This window comes from Boleophthalmus pectinirostris, unplaced genomic scaffold (assembly GCF_026225935.1).
Source record: "Boleophthalmus pectinirostris isolate CB_2022bp ecotype Guang Dong unplaced genomic scaffold, ASM2622593v1 HiC_scaffold_8, whole genome shotgun sequence".
Lineage (NCBI taxonomy): Eukaryota > Metazoa > Chordata > Actinopteri > Gobiiformes > Gobiidae > Boleophthalmus > Boleophthalmus pectinirostris.
Window position 1 is genome coordinate 23,144,870 of NW_026571515.1, and position 16,509 is coordinate 23,161,378.

A 16,509-nucleotide genomic window follows, 5' to 3' on the forward strand; every position below is an offset into this window, starting at 1 on the left:
CATAATTTTATAAATGTAAATATACAAGTAAAGTAAAAAATAGAAATGTACCCGATTTAGACTTAAAGTTAGACTTAGACAAACTTTATTGATCCACGAGGGAAATTATTTGGACACAGTTGCACAGAGCACAGAGAGATTGTATAATAAATTCTAAATATGTAGCAGAAAGAGCCAGAGACTGATGTCAAATAAGGCATCATTAAATAAAGTATAGGTACAAATAAAAATAAAATATAGCAATATAATAATAAAAATATACCTCAGCAAGAGGTGCTATGCTTAGATACTAAACAACCAAATTCACACATAATTAAATTAGCGAGCTAAACAATGCATTTGAAATAAGCCTGGTGTCTAGACTGCCTGTGCTGTGGCCCACTTGACTTTAGTGAGCATGGCTTGTAGAGGAGCGGGCACAGACACACAGACACACAGGCATAAAGGCAGCTCAGCGAGAGGCGGTGCAGCTGACGGTAAATGGAGACATTTAGACACACAGCCGACAGACAGACACAAACACACAGATCAGAGCATTATGGTGCACTGGGGAGCACGGTACATACAGACAGCACACAGACGGGCCGGAGGAAGAAACGGAAGGTGAAGAGAAATCCTGCGATCAATAACAACTACATACACACAGTAGTCTTTATAGTTGGCGATATTTTAGATTGTAGATGACACTTTCAAAGTACTGGGGCGGGACGAGGAAAGAGACTGCACCTGTAGCTGAAAAACTGAAGTCTTAAAGGTCCAATATTACACAAAATTTAGAATGTTGTTACCTCACCAAAAACATAGCTGGAGTTTTGTTTAATACACACATGTTTCAGTATTTATTAGTCTGTCTGTATCTCCAAAGCTTAAAATGCTGTTCCGCCTTGTGATGTCATATACTGGAAGTTTTCAGGTAAACTTTTTTTTTCCTTTTACCTTTAGTTCAGTGGAGATTGGCAATTCTAGGGCTGAAATCATCCAAATGATTGAAGGTGTATGAAGTTAAAACATGGAACATGGAGCACTTCCTGTATTACCGCATTACATCACAGTGTTTTTTGAGAGAAGAACTCAGCCTAAAGCAGGGTTTATGTGTTAAACATGTGTGAGTGAAACAAAACACAACACCAGCAAACAACATTTTAACACAGATCAGAAAATAGTGATATGGCTTATAAAGTTGAATTGTTTGGAAATTAGTTGTCTCTACACCAGGAAAAAACATTACGATGATTTCTCAATGCTAAGGTTGTTGATGAGGTCTGATTGACAACAAACTGTTATGTACTGTATTCTGATCTTCACTGTTGGAACTAGGTTTTCTGGTCATTGAAATATAGATAATATTGTGAATAATATTATTACATATGTGCAAAATTTGTATGTTACATCTATTCACTGATTCAAAAACAGTACATACTGATGTTGTAAAGAGTATAAAGTAGATGTAGACCGATATATTTTGATATTTGTACTTTTTAGTATATTGACTTTCTCCAGCGAATGCCAATACTTTGTTTGAGTCAACCAGCTGCCTTAAGAATCAATCTGAATCTATTTGAAATATATCGTACTGAATCAAAAGTGCACAGTACTGAAAAGAGTATTGTATCGTGGCCTATGTATCGAGGTATTTTTAATAATACCCAGCAATATTCAGCAATTGTGTGTTTACATTTGGCACAAACAAAAAGAGCTAAGTACGGGTGAGTTGCATTTATTTGGTGAGCCATAATTTCAAGTGCTACTAAAATACAGCCAAATTAATCATCAAAATAAATTAGAAATTGTGTGGAATAAAGCTTGAAGTGAACGGCTATATTTGTCAGTATCTTGTCTCGTTTTTCTGGGCCCAATTTCAGGTCTTGTTTTTTGGGAATGGTTGAACTTCTGACTGTTGGTTTCTACTTTGATATGAGAATAGACATAGTAACATTAATTTTAATCTATAACAGTATAATACTCTATAGTAGAAGTGGAAGTCATTCTCATAAAATACTTGTAGCACACACTTTGTTTGAATCAACCAGCTGCCTTAAGAATATGCGTAAAGCCTTGTATAGCCCCTTAACTCTGAGTGTCACAAATATGCAACAAACCGTTTGAATCAAGATATAAGCCGAGGTAACAGCTGCATTTTCCCAATGCTGGTTTGTGTATATGCAGGACCTTCCTAGGAACCTTTGGTAAGCCCTTGTTTAGTTGTCGCAAAGTTTTTTTGTTTTTTTTTTCTATAGTGAAATTAATAATCTCAAGTTAATTTACCATTTACTTAAAGACAAAAACACACACACATTTTTTATATACATCTATATAAATTCAGACATTAAGGGGTTAAACACTTTACTACAGAGAGGACACTGTACAAAATGTGATGATACACTGCTCTTTTGTCTAGTTTGTAGTAATTGTATTATATTATTTGGGGAAAATAATACAAATTAACCCTACATATTTGCCCAATAATACGGACAGAGCTTATCGACTATTGGTTTTTCTCAATTCTAAGCAATCGGTATCAGCATTTCAGTTGATTTGTAGTATAGAGTGATATTTCTGTGGGCAGTTTTACAGTCCTTTCCCATATGCCTGATACATAAACCTCAAGTATTACATTTAAAGATGTTTTAACACATTTTTGTAGGATGATAAAATGAACATAACTGAATATTGTCATGAAGGTACTCCCCAAAAAAAGCAGTTACACCCATAGTTGAAACCAGCATTTTCTCATCATGACTCCATGTGCACTACCTTATGAGTTCACTTATTTGTCATATATGCAGCTGGAGAGGTTCAGAATGTCACTCAGTATACTTCCTACTGTGTGTGATCGGCTTTCAATATTTTAAACAGAGGGGAGCGACAAATAATGTGAAAGTGGGTCTAAGAAACAAAGGCATAATTGGGTTTACGGGGGAAGTCCTGAGCTCCGGCCTGCACTGACCCTGAGGCAGAGGGAGGAGTGGTTTATGGAGAAAAGGAGGAGAAGAACCAGGAGATCCATGTGGGGGGAGTGTATCTGAGTTATTTATATGGGCAGGAGCAGATGGGGAGGGACGGGGGGGTGAGGGGCTGATAGTGGGTATACTAAAGATGCTTTTTCCAGTGCACAAATATGGACATTTTGAACAAAGTCAAGTAGCTGGAGAAAGTTACAACTGATAGTGACAAGATAAAATTGACAGAAGACTGTGCACACATGTGTACAGCGTAGACTTAGACAAACTTTACTGATCCACAAGGGAAATTATTTGGACACAGTATCTCTCACATCACAACAATAACAATAAAATACATAACAAAAATATATAAATGGCATTCATAAATTCAAAATAAGTAGCAAAAGAGACATAAAAATATACAAGTAAAAATTAAAAATATATACAGAGAGAAACATAGAAATACAAATCTCTCATATCTCATATATACAATAGGGGTGTGCAAAAATATTGACATATTGATATATTGTATCGTTTAATGTGATGGTACAGAATCGAAATCGTGGGCTGCTGTATTGCCTAGAGTATTTTTAGGTACATTTTACTAAATTATTTAATGTAAAAGCTACAGTTGTGTTGAGATTTTCACTGTTTTAATGAGAAAATTGGTGATTTTATAAATTAATTTTGCACAAATTTAGTGAACTTAGTATCGCAGTCATGATTTAGCCTTTTTTCAGTGAACCGTAAGGAATCAATTGGAAATGTATCATATTGAATCGTACTGAGTCGAAAGTGTACTGTATCAAAAACGTATCGTATCATGGCCTATGCATTGAGGTATGTATTGTATCGACAACAAAAAGAGTTACGTACGGGTGACTTGCATTTACTAGATGTGCCATAGTTTAAAGTAGTGCTACCAAAATAGAGCCAAACTAAAAGATCAAAATAAGTTAGAAATTGTGTGGCAAAAATCTTGAAGTGAACTGCTTTATTTATCAATATCTTGCCTTGTTTTTCTCTGCGTAATTTCTAGTTTCTGGTCAAACTTCTGGCTGTTGCTTTCTACTTTGATATGAGAATAGACGGCGTAACAGTAATTTTAATCTGTAACAGTATGATAGTCTATAGTGAAAGTGGAGGTCATTTTCATAAAATACTTGCAGCAAGTATTAGTCAAGTGACCCCAGGATGTTGGGTGCATGTCCATCCATTAAATGTCTTTTGTCAAACTGAAAACACAGCATTATAATTAGTAAAACAACAAGAGAAGAGACTGGTTAATCTGGTTTACGTTGTCTTTTGTAAGAGATGGCATTGTTTGGGGGCAAAACAGCTGCATAATAGTCCACTCAACAACAGCCAGATTAAACAGATTAGATCAACTGGGTTTTTAGAAACTCTTTCAGTGATTGCTAAGGGACATAACTGGGTGGAAGCTGTACAAACCTGAAAAAACATGCACATTTGGTATTCAGACTCAAATTGGTTAGTATTTTTTGGCAGACAAATATAATGAATTGTATCCACTCTGTATGTTTGAAGAGTCTTAGGGTGCATTGGGAGTTAAATGTTTACAGCCAACACCAGAGCAGCTGCCACGGTCCATTCAGGTCTTATGTGGAGACACAAGGCCGGAGACATTCAAATAAGCTTTAATCAAATGAGTCTTCTGACGTATGAGAGATGCAGCATTTGAATTGAGGATTGGCTGAAACTGGTCAATGGGTTTGTTCTATTCTACTTATTTTATGGTTTAAACTCAAAGGAGAAATGAAAATATCTCAAAGTATTTTGGGGTATATTCAGTCCACCTTACAACATAAAATAAGAATAGAGCAAACCCACTGACCAGTTTCAACCAATCCTCAATTCAAATACACCATAGACCACAGACCTCGTCCAAGGCATTGGCCATATCTTGCAATGGTGTAGTAAAAACTAAATTGCCTAGATATGGGCATGGATTAATGAATTTCAAGAAATTTTGACAAAATTACATCCATCCATCCATTTTCTTCTGCTTATTCAGAGCTGGGTCACGGGGGCAACAGTCTAAGCAGGGACTCCCAGACTTCCTTTCCCCCAGATACTTCCTCCAGCTCCTCTGAGGGGACCCCGAGTTTGGAGGGTATGAATCCAAAATGCCTTTGTTTAGGTATATGGTCATTGTCCCCTCCTCTGAGTAGAGGCGGGACACGCTCAATGCCTCAAAAACGAAGTGAACAAATGTTGTGTCTCTGATCATTAAAGTGTATCGCTACCGGATAATCCCGGTCATTCATTCTGATGGAGCTCTTGTGCTCACTTATTCTCTGTTTGAGTTTCCTTGTGGTCTTATCAATATAAGCGAGGCCACATGGACATCTCAACATGTTGAGCCCATGTGTAGATGCACATGTGAGGATACTGTTTATGGAATATTTCTTCCCAGTGTGAGGGTGTAAGGCCAAGGCCATGCCAGGCACCTCCCCAGGGAGGTGTCCAGGAGGCATCCGGAACAGATGCCCGAATCACCTCAGCTGCTCCTCTCGATGTGGAGGAGCAGTGGCTCTACTTTGAGCTCTAACCCATGTGACTGAGCTCCTCACCCTATCTCTAAGGGAGGAAACAGAGGAAACTCCTTTCGTTCTCTTATATCTGCAATATTTTCCCTCTGGTCATTACCCGAAGCTCATGACCATAGGTGAGGGGAGGAACGTAGATTGAAAAGTAAATCGAGAGCTTTGCCTTTTGTCTCAGCTAAAAATGATACTTTTTGTTTTGTTCAGTGACACTTTCTAGCTAAACTATGTATGGTGAAGTTAAAGCAAACCACGAAAAAACTAAAATATTACAATATTAATATCAAAATCTAACTAGTTCCTTGCTCTCACAAATCCTTTGGCACATTCATGACTCTTTGGGCGTGGATACAGCTTTAAAGCCGCTTTATTCGGAGGGCAAAATGAAGCTTGTGTTTCCTGTATTGCAATCAATAACATACTTTATTGTCAGCAGTCACATATGGCAGCTGTTAAATGTACTTGACATGACTCTCTAACTTTTCACACCAAGTGCCAAAGAAAAGATTTGGCTTTCCGAGTACCATCAGATCTAAATCAAGTATATAACTGTTCAAAGTCTAATCTAGGTCTAAACCAGGTCTAAAAGTGAACTATATCATTTCCACTATAGATCAATATAGTCCTTCGTTTGTCATCTGGATGCTGGTTTTGTGATCAAGATGTTTCAGCTTCCATCCACAAGCCATTTTCAATTTGATGGTGAAACTGCTGGGCCCTTGTTTACAGCTAGACAGCCATAACAAGGTTAGCTGTAAACAAGGGCAGGGCAGTTTCACTCTAAAACTCCACCCTTTGAGACTGGACTCAGTGTAGCCTAAATTCCCAGTGTGTCGAACCAGTTCTATCAATTGAAAATGGTTTCTGGATGGGAGTCGAAACGTCTTGATCACCAAATGAAACTTTCTCTACAATTTCCCATTCCAGTTTGTAGTGTTAAACAAGAAATGATACAAAGGAAACAAAAAAGTGGATAAAATGAACTCTAAATCAGTCAAACCCACAAACTGAAGAGCTGTCCAAGTACCACCTGAAGGAGCTTGAGCACCACAACACCACACTACACAATATATTTTATAAATGACTCATTTAGAATAACAAAGTGCTCCAGCCTTCAAGAATTGCTACTTACTCAATATCTAGGTTGAAGCATTTTCACCATGCATGGAGAATGTGCAAATCTACATGTGAAAAACTTGAACAAGTAAAAGTCTTGAGGCATTTTAATGACATGCAATCACAGTGAATGTGAATCAGCCCCTGTCCCCGTACAGTGTAGTGTTATACAGTAACAGCAACACTTGTGCAGAGAATTTAAAGTCGTGTGTAGGTTTGCCTAACACCTACCACTAAAATGTTCCACTGCATCTCATTATGCACTCAATATTCAGTCGAAAGTGTAAGTTTGGACGGCGTGAAATGCACAAATGTTCTTTTTGCTAATCTCGTGCCAATGCCTACAGTTCTGCTAGAAAAGAAACGTTTTTGAAATTAAACGCTGCTGCCGAAATGACCACAAGCAACACTCCTCCATGCACCGCCATCGTGCTCCCACTCCCTCAAATCAAGCTCCCTCGCTCCTCTCCTCTTTCCTCTCCTCCCCTCTTTGTGTCCTCTCTTTCCGCTCGTCCTCCTTGTTGTGTGTCTCTCTCACATAGATATACACTTGCCCATTCCTCCAGCCTTCTCACAGTCCAGATGGCCCATAGCTGCCCCCACATTCACTCCCCCACAAGAAACACCACCATGCATTTCTTCTATCCAACAGCAAAGATGGGTAGACAAGCCAAAAGCGCTACTCGAGTATTGTTACCTCAAAATAATATGTAACAAATGGAGGTCGTTTTCCAGATAATCCCTAACTTAATCAAGTGACTAATGAGACTGTTATAGTTTTTAGATGCGTGTGTTGTAACATTAAAGGTCCTATATTACACAAAATGGATTCTTGTGAGCTTTAAGCCAAGTTAGAATGCTGTGACCTCCTCAAAACCAGACCTGGGGTTGTGTTTCCTTTATTATGCTGTGTTCCACCTTGTGATGTCATGTAGTGGTAGTTTTCAAGTTAACAGCTCCTTTTACCTTTAGTTCAGTAGAGACTGGCAATTCCAGAGCTGAAATTATCCAAATGATTCTAGTGAAGGTGTATGGAGTTTAAAAACATGATGGAATTTGTGTATAACCACATGACATCACAAGGTGGAACAGAGTGTTTTCAGTTCAAGAGAAAAACTCTAACTATGCAGGATGTGTGAATGAAACAAAACACAACATATGTTTGTGATGAGGAAACAACATTATAACAGAGATCAGAAAACAGTGTAATGTGATGTAAATGAACAATCTGTAACTTTCTGGTGAATAGTCAGTCACCTGCACAGAAATTACACAGCATGACATTAAACTAATCTATCTCTATGGAGACAAGAAGATAACGCCGCAGGGTCAGTTCTGTGAAGGCGATGCTGCTCAAAGTAAGTGTTATTTGCTTCTTTAGTGGTTCTTTAGAAATTTAAAACATCTGAAATTGAATAAATGTAAAATAGAACAGTTGAATGCCATACTGTGGAATATTCTGAAGCTCTAACTTCTCCATGGAGTAAAACAGTTAATGGGTTAGAAATATTAGGTATAACACATTTAAATAAAACTTTTACCCAGTGCTTTTACTGAAATATTCAGTTTAATTTATGATAAAATATAACATGACATACACTAACAGTCAAAGGTTTGGACACACATTCAGTGTATTTTTCTATATGTTTACTACTTTCTACAATTTATATACATAGAGGATAAATCAAACAAATGAAGTAAGATATATGGAAATATATCAAAAAAAAGCAAACTTAAATAACTGCAACATTTTTTGACAAAGCAAAGAATGGTTATTTGAGAATTTGGTTATGAAATATATAAAAAATGTTAGGTAACTTTTTTTTTTTTTTTGATATCTTCTGTATGTAACTAAAATGTAGAAAGTAGTAAATATATAGAAAAAACATCGAATGAGAAGTGAGTCCAAACTTTTGACTGATAGTGTGTATTCAAGGTGCTCTTTTGAAGGTGCTCATAATTCATCCTGAGACATATTGAGCTGTTTCATTGTTTCATTATGGATCACTTTAAACAGGTTTTAGTAGCTAATCCAAAAGGTGTCGTGGCTCCTGTACCTGTATGTTTAAACACTTCTCTGATAAATGAATGCAAGACACGATCTCTAACATATTATTGTGCCACTTTAAGTCCCATTAATTCAGTGTTATATTTTCCACTCGCACCAGAAACTGTGGCTCCAACATGAGACGCAGAACAGGCCTGCTCTTACCACAGTTTCACATTTATTCAAACATTCTTATCAAAGTAAAGTGCAATGGTGTACACACTATTGCGTTAGTATGGAGGGCTAGGTCTAGTGTAGTTAGCAGATAGCTGAATTTTTATTTTATTGTGTCGTATTACCCATTTTAATTCACCAAGTCTGGATGCTCCTTTCCTCGTGGTGTGAAATTCAGATTTTTGCAGTATGATGTCCTCGCGTTGACAAAACAGCTGTGTTGGAACCAGTGTGCGCTCCGTGACATGAAGGTGCAAAATGATCTTGCTTGAATCAACATTTTACAGAGCGTCATTGAAAACATAAACACGTCGTGGTACTTTTGTGTTTTTTAGAAAGAAATGTAGAGACCTCCACCAAGGCATTGTGATTCATACTGGCTTTGATTACAAGGGAAAACTGACAAATAGCAAGGCTCAAAAAGTTTGGACACACCATCTCATTCAATGCTTTTTTTCTATATGTTTACTATTTTCTACATGTATATATAATTATGTAGTAAAAAAAAAAAAATCTATAACTTTATTAGATTTTTTAAAAATATATATACTGTATATATATATATATATATATATATATATATATATATATATATATAATATATATATATATATACAGTAATATATTTTAAAAAAATCTAATAAAGTTATAGATTTTTATATATATATATATATATATATATATATATATATATATAAAACCCAATCCTCAAATTAGCCACACTTTGCTTGGTTGAAACATATTTAATACAGTTATTTAAAAAAAAAAGAAAGAAGAAAAAGAAAAATAATTTTTTAAAAAGTGAATGAGATAGTAAGTCCAAACTTTTGACTAGGGCTGGGTATCATTAAGAAGATGTCTATGCGATACATACCTCGATACATAGGCCATGATATGATACATAACTCAATACAGTGCACTTTCAGTTCAGTACAATATATTTCAAATCAATTCAATATAGTTCAATAAAAAATTAAGGCTAAATCATGGTTCTGATACTAAAAGTCTTTGTTAAACCACTTCTTGTGCAAAGGTCATATGAAACACAAACATTTTAATCATCAAAACATTGAAGATGTCAAATGTTTCCTTCTTCTAAACAAGCAACACAATTGTAGCTCTGTAACAAAATATGATTTAGTAAAATATACCAAAAAAATATTGTTGGTGATATATCGATACAGGAGCCCACGATATCGACACTGTATCATCACATTAAATTATACAGTATATCAATATTTCGATATTTTTGCACACCCCTACTTTTTGACTGGTAAATAATTGTACTGCATGTTTATGTATATCCCTCTCATGCAAGTGTACTATTGTAAACTTCACCAGTAGAAATACAGAAATCAAAATGATATTCCCCATATAATTTCCCCATATAATAGTAGGACAAATAAAGGTTTATCCTATCTTATATGTAGTTAGAGCTATTACATTTACAACTCTTTCTTCAGACAGTTCAAATACGTACTGCAGTATGTTATGTTTATTATGGCGGGGGAAGTCAGGGGCACGAATAGATCGGAGCAGTGAGAATTCTAACTCATGAGAGGGGAAGAGCTCATTGTTAGCACTGCTGTGTGTGTGTGTGTGTGCTTGTGTGTGCATGTGTGCTTGTGTGTGTGTTCATTGGCCTCAGATAAAGGGGAGTAGAAGAGTATTTGCTAACGCTCGGTGATGCTGGTCCTGGTGTGGGGGGTGCACACCAGGGGGAGGAGGAGGAGGGTGTGGCTAACGGCTGTAACCCTCACAGGAAGCTTCGAGGCAGGGAAAGGGGAAGTGAGCCACCCCCGCTCTGCTCCAAGGCCATGGGGCTGCTGCTGGAACTGACTGACCCCAAATAATGCCATGAACTATACCACACCTGAACAATGTGACATAAAAACACTGTGTCTGAACCTTAGATTTGGACTTAATACAAGAAAAGCTCAAGTTTATTTGTATAGTACAATTTGTACACAAAGCCATTCAAAGTGCTTTACAGAATAAGAAAGACATGAAAAAATAACAGTACAAACATAAATAATCCTCATAAGGGGTCTAAACATAACTCCCTGATGATGATCAAATAGCATATGTAATTCTGAACGACTGAAAGATGCTTCTCTCATTTCAATTCATTTTAACTTTGCACTCTTTATCTATGAAGGCATTGTACTGTAACTGATCCCCTTTGTGTTAAATTACGTAAATATAACTATAGTTACTATGCAACTGGCGCACCTCACCGCACCACACAGCCTATAATACCTGTATCATAGGCTGTGCTCAGCACGTTTACTTAGCTGGGTTTATCGTATTAGGTCTATTACAGGAATAGTAATAGTGGCAGTGGTGGTAACAGTATCATGGTAAGTGTTTTTCTTCCATTTTATTGAAGTACTTGTCACTGTCACTAAATCCTGTGTTTATTTGGAAAACCTTTTCCACCTTTTGCTGTTGGATTTTTAGATAGCCTGCTCATGTTTATTATACACTTGATATTTTGACACGACTAAACTTCTATCTGCCTCATCTCAAGTCAAGTCTTTTCGGAGGCAACAGCTACAGTCCTGTAGAATATGTGTAGAACAGAGCAGACCTTTAGTATCTGCAGTAGTATGGGTAATTATAGACTATTAGTATTAGTAACTCAGATGAATACAAAGGACATTTATTGATCATATGTGTATTTTACACACAATATACAAAAACATACAATAGTGGATAATCTCTATGTATTTGAATACACCATTGACCAGTTTGACCCGGTCACCATGTTGCCGTGGTAACCATTTTAATCTCCCCACAGAGAGCCTGGTCCACTCTGACCTCTGACCTCACTGGAGGAAAGGTCATAGGGTCACACACTCCACTGGTTCCTTTCTGTAGATGGATATTTTCTTCAAAAGGGTGTTGCTGGAATCTGATTTAGTTATAATATAGTTGATTATATCACTGTTAAATGTAAATACTGAATAACATATGCAGTTTCATTACTGTAGATCCCAAAGAATCTGATCAAAAAGGACACATAAGTATCTTCATCATAAAGAATGAATGATAAATTCAAATGAGTGATGTGTATCTTATATCTCAACAGTTTTTGTTTGTTGAATTTGAATTTGTTTAAATTTTGATTTTTACATTATAATGTGTACATTTTAAAATATTGCATACAAAATACATCAAGATTTGTCAATATAATAAGTGGCCTATTGTAAAAACTCCAAATTATTTGTATTGGTTAATGTAGTGTAATGTGGAAAAAGCAGATTGCGACACACGTGGTAAATAATGTCTTTCTTCTTCCTCTCAAATATTTATAGACCCGTGCAGGTACAAAAAATATCCCTATAGAAACACAAAGACACAGGTGAGCGGTGGTCCCCTGCTTTTCATTTGCTCCCTGCTCGTTTTAAGTGTGATTTTGAGATTGAATTACATATTGATCCCAGCCAGAGGTCCGAGCATAAAGGGAGATTGAGTTCCTCTCCGAAAAACAAATTTGATGCTGTTGACTCCCTTAAAAAGATAAAAGCTGCTTGAATAATCTGAGGTTCGTAAATGCATTTTCTCAGAGAAACGAGAGTTGGCTGCAATGACAATTTTCTTTCCAATAAAAACAAAAGGCAGAAAGATAGTATGAATTGGAATATGGTTTTAACAATTTTTGAACAAAAATACATCTATGCTATTTGGTGGCATACAACAGTCTAATCTGTAAAACCAAGTGAATACAAATGAGGTAAATAGGTGGAGTTGGAAAACCTCCTCTTGCGAAATCATGAGAGAAATGTGTAAAACTATGTACTAATAAATTCAGTTCATATTGAAAATGTACTGAAATATTGTAACAGTAAACAAAATGCAATTCCTCATTAATTCTGTACAGTTTTTTCCATACAAAAAAATTAAAAAATAAATCGAAGACATAATGTACAATGTAAATCATTAATATATTAGTACATTGCGAGATGTTTTCTGTGAAAAGTTGAATTAAAATCATTCAATACATTTTCATGAAGACCGAGTTATCTTATGTGGTTTTGTATGTGGATTGCTCCCTCTAGTGGTCAGTCCAACGAGATGATTTGGAAAATGTAGTTTCTTTGTCTGATTTTCTTTGCATATTTCCAATAAAGGATCAATAAGTACAGCCATGCAGCTGTAGGGGCTGTTGGCAGGATACACCCCGGTCAAATGCCACGTACTAGTGTAAGAGTAACATCTAGAGACAGGTACGTCATACAATCACTGAAAGGAGAGACCTCTCACTTCCCTTGTTTAATCATTTTCTTGTGATACAGTTAGTATTTGTTGTATTTTCTCCTTCTTCTTGTGCGCTGGATGTTGCAGAGGTAAGTGTGCATTTCATGGGCTGACGAACCTGAGATTGAGCCTAAATCACCATTCTCAGGTTGGACAGTCCTGGAAGAGCCACTCGTCAACAAGGCCCCAAAGCTCCACTCCAGGCCGAGGCTGCACTCTCCATTTGTGCTCCACAAGCACACGGACAAAACCTAGAATAACATCATCTGCAAACAGGCCACGCTCATGTGCTTTTCTAACATGGACGGCGGCAATCCTGTTTAAAACTAAGCTGGAAGGACACTCTCGAATTTGCAGTTTAAGATACAAAGACAAATATTTTGGACTAGTCCATGATTATGTCAATCAATCAATCAATCAAACTTTATTTATACAGCACTTTTCATACAAAAATGCAACAGAAAGTGTTTGTCTATCTGTTAATGTAATACTTTCACCTATTCGCATGACGCTAAAACTTTGGCAAAACTTCAAAAAATATTTTATCCAAAGAGTATCCTAATATTAAATCTCAGAATCAAATAATCAGGTTAACATACATTTTTGTTTAGAGATTGCAAAACAGGTCTCTTACATACACATTTATTGACTGTAAGCCCCAGTGCCAGTAATTATACTGATATAAAACTTCCTTAACATCACAAGTGATTCTGCAAGAGTAAGACAGGTGGAAAAATCATTGTCTGGATGAAAAGCCAATGGCATCTGTAGTAAAAGACATAAATGTACACACATTTGGTCCACAGTAAATTCGGCGGCAAACGCAGAAACAGGTCTAAGTCGTCTGGGACCAAGTCAAGATCAAGGGAAAAAAAGATGATTTTGAGTTAGAATTCCAGTTTAGACACTGTGAAGAAAAGACAAAGATTATGTAATTTTATTATGTTAAATATATCAAAAATAAATACCACGACCAGACAAGACCAGTCTTGCACAATGAATAAGTATTGATAAGTAACTAAGGTAACAATAATTTTATAACATTAAATTACAGATATATTAGACTATTTATAAACTGTTTTATATACACATTTGTAAATATTAAATTGAGAAAAAATGCTTTGTAAATAATTTGCTACAATGAGTTTATTTAAAGTAACACGGCACTGCACGTCAGCTGCATGATTCCATGGACATAGGTTAAAACTGCACTTTGGAACATTCGCCATGGAGATAATATCTTTAATAATTATATATGTCATGTCATATTGTGGAATATGAAATCAACATTCCCATGAAGACAAGAAGGTAAAGGCCTCATCCACTCCAAGTTATAGTCAGGTTTGTGAAGTCTGCTCACAGTGAGGTCTCATGTTTTTCACTGCTATGAAAACATCCAAATACAAAAACAGTTTTTTGGGGAAAAGTTATGTGGTACGGCTTTAATACTTTCAGTTTAGTGTTATTTATTTGAAGTGGTGGAAGAAGTATTGGATTTTTGGAGCAACAAAAATAAGTAAAAGTAAAAGTATCACATGAAAAAAAAATCATCTTAAATAAAAATATTATAGTACATGTTTTAAAATGTACTTAAAGAGTAAAAACTATTTCATGCTAATTTTAAGAGCTAATAAAACTTCAAATGTAGTGACACATTATTAGATCCCACCAGCCTTTTCAGCCGGTCCCTATCTTAAAAAAAACACTTTTACTTTTCAGCCCAGTTCAAATATGTAGTGGAGTAGACAGTACAGATACCTGTCCTCAAATGCAGTGAAGTAAAAGTAAAAAAAGTATCCATGTTAAGTAACGTACAGATACCTAACTTTTATACTAAAGTACAGTTTACTACATTCCAGTACGCTGCTAGATGTTGTATATGATAAAATTTGTCAAGTCGTACTTTTTGGATGACACACTATGTGTTTGGATCTATATGTTGTGAGCTAATGTGCAGTATAGCAAATAAACTGAGACACAATTAGATGTTCCATTTCAGGTCTAATGTGCACAGCATCTCTCCTGAAACATGGAGGATTTATGGACCTTCTCCCTCTGTGCTAAATCTGATGATAAACTGCACAGAGTAAAAGCTATAAAACATGAACACTATAAAAGCTTCACAACCTCTTCACAAGAAATACTGAATTATTTAACTGCATTAGCCTGGCATCGGCCCGACCCATACAGGCCATCTACTCCGATGTACTTGAACTTTATTGCAGTTAATTCTGAAGTAAAAGAGTCATTTGTCACATAAACGTCAGATTTAAGTAAAATTATTTTTGCTTGACCCCTGCAGAAAGAGGATATGGGGGTGAAAGGTTTGGTTTGAAAAGTTATAATTATAGCAATAGCTTCAGCAGAGGTAGTAGCTGTGGTTTTATACTTTCAGCAAACGTAGCCTCGTATATATGAATGAAGATACTTTTTGCTTTACTTTTTAAGCTTAGACTTTTATACCACAATGTGAAAAATTGAGAAAGTGCATAGTTAAATTCAGACAGTGTTGGGAAGTAACTGAATACATGTAGGAAGAATATGTCTTAACAATACTATACTACAATTCTACTACTACTTCTACTACTACACAATACTATTCAGGTTTGGTGGTATTCAGAATACAGTTACTTTACTAAAAATCAAATACATCGCGGTACTTGATTACACAATTTAGGCTTCAAACTGCACAATAATAATAAGAGAGACAGAAAACACTGCTCTTATAAAATGTATTTGTGTAATTTTTCCTTCTCTAATTAGTGATTAGAAATACTTAACAAGCGGTGAAACAAATATAAAGCTGTTTTTAATCATACACTATAATGTAAATGTAAAGTATTCATAATGCATACTTGAATGAATGAATACAATACTATGGTTTGATTGGAGATGTAGAATACGTTATGATAGATTTTAATTTCAGTATTCTGTAACTAAATACATTTTCAAAGTATTCTTCCAATCCCTGAAGTCAGACATGAGGTTTGGTGAAGGCTGCCGAATTGACATATTTCCTTTAAAATGTAACTAAATAAATATAGTAGCCACTTATAAAAACATAACATTTAATCAGTACTAAGAATACATTTTATAGAGTCTTACCGTGTGTGAAAATGCCCTGGTGTCTCTCCACATTCAAACAGTGGTATGTATCTGTGTGGATCCTGCCTGTTTTTATGTCACTGCTCAAAATGACACTTCAACACACAGTTTGCCCTCCTGGTTTCAATACTCGAAGGCAGCTTCATCACGCACGGTGCTACCAATAGGGATGCACACACTGTCACTGCCTTCCTGTTTGTGAATGCTCGGGGTAAACTTTCCACTGACAGCTCTCTTCTACAGGACCACTGAGACTATTTTAACTCAATGGTGTTACACTCAACACTTTTAACTGTAT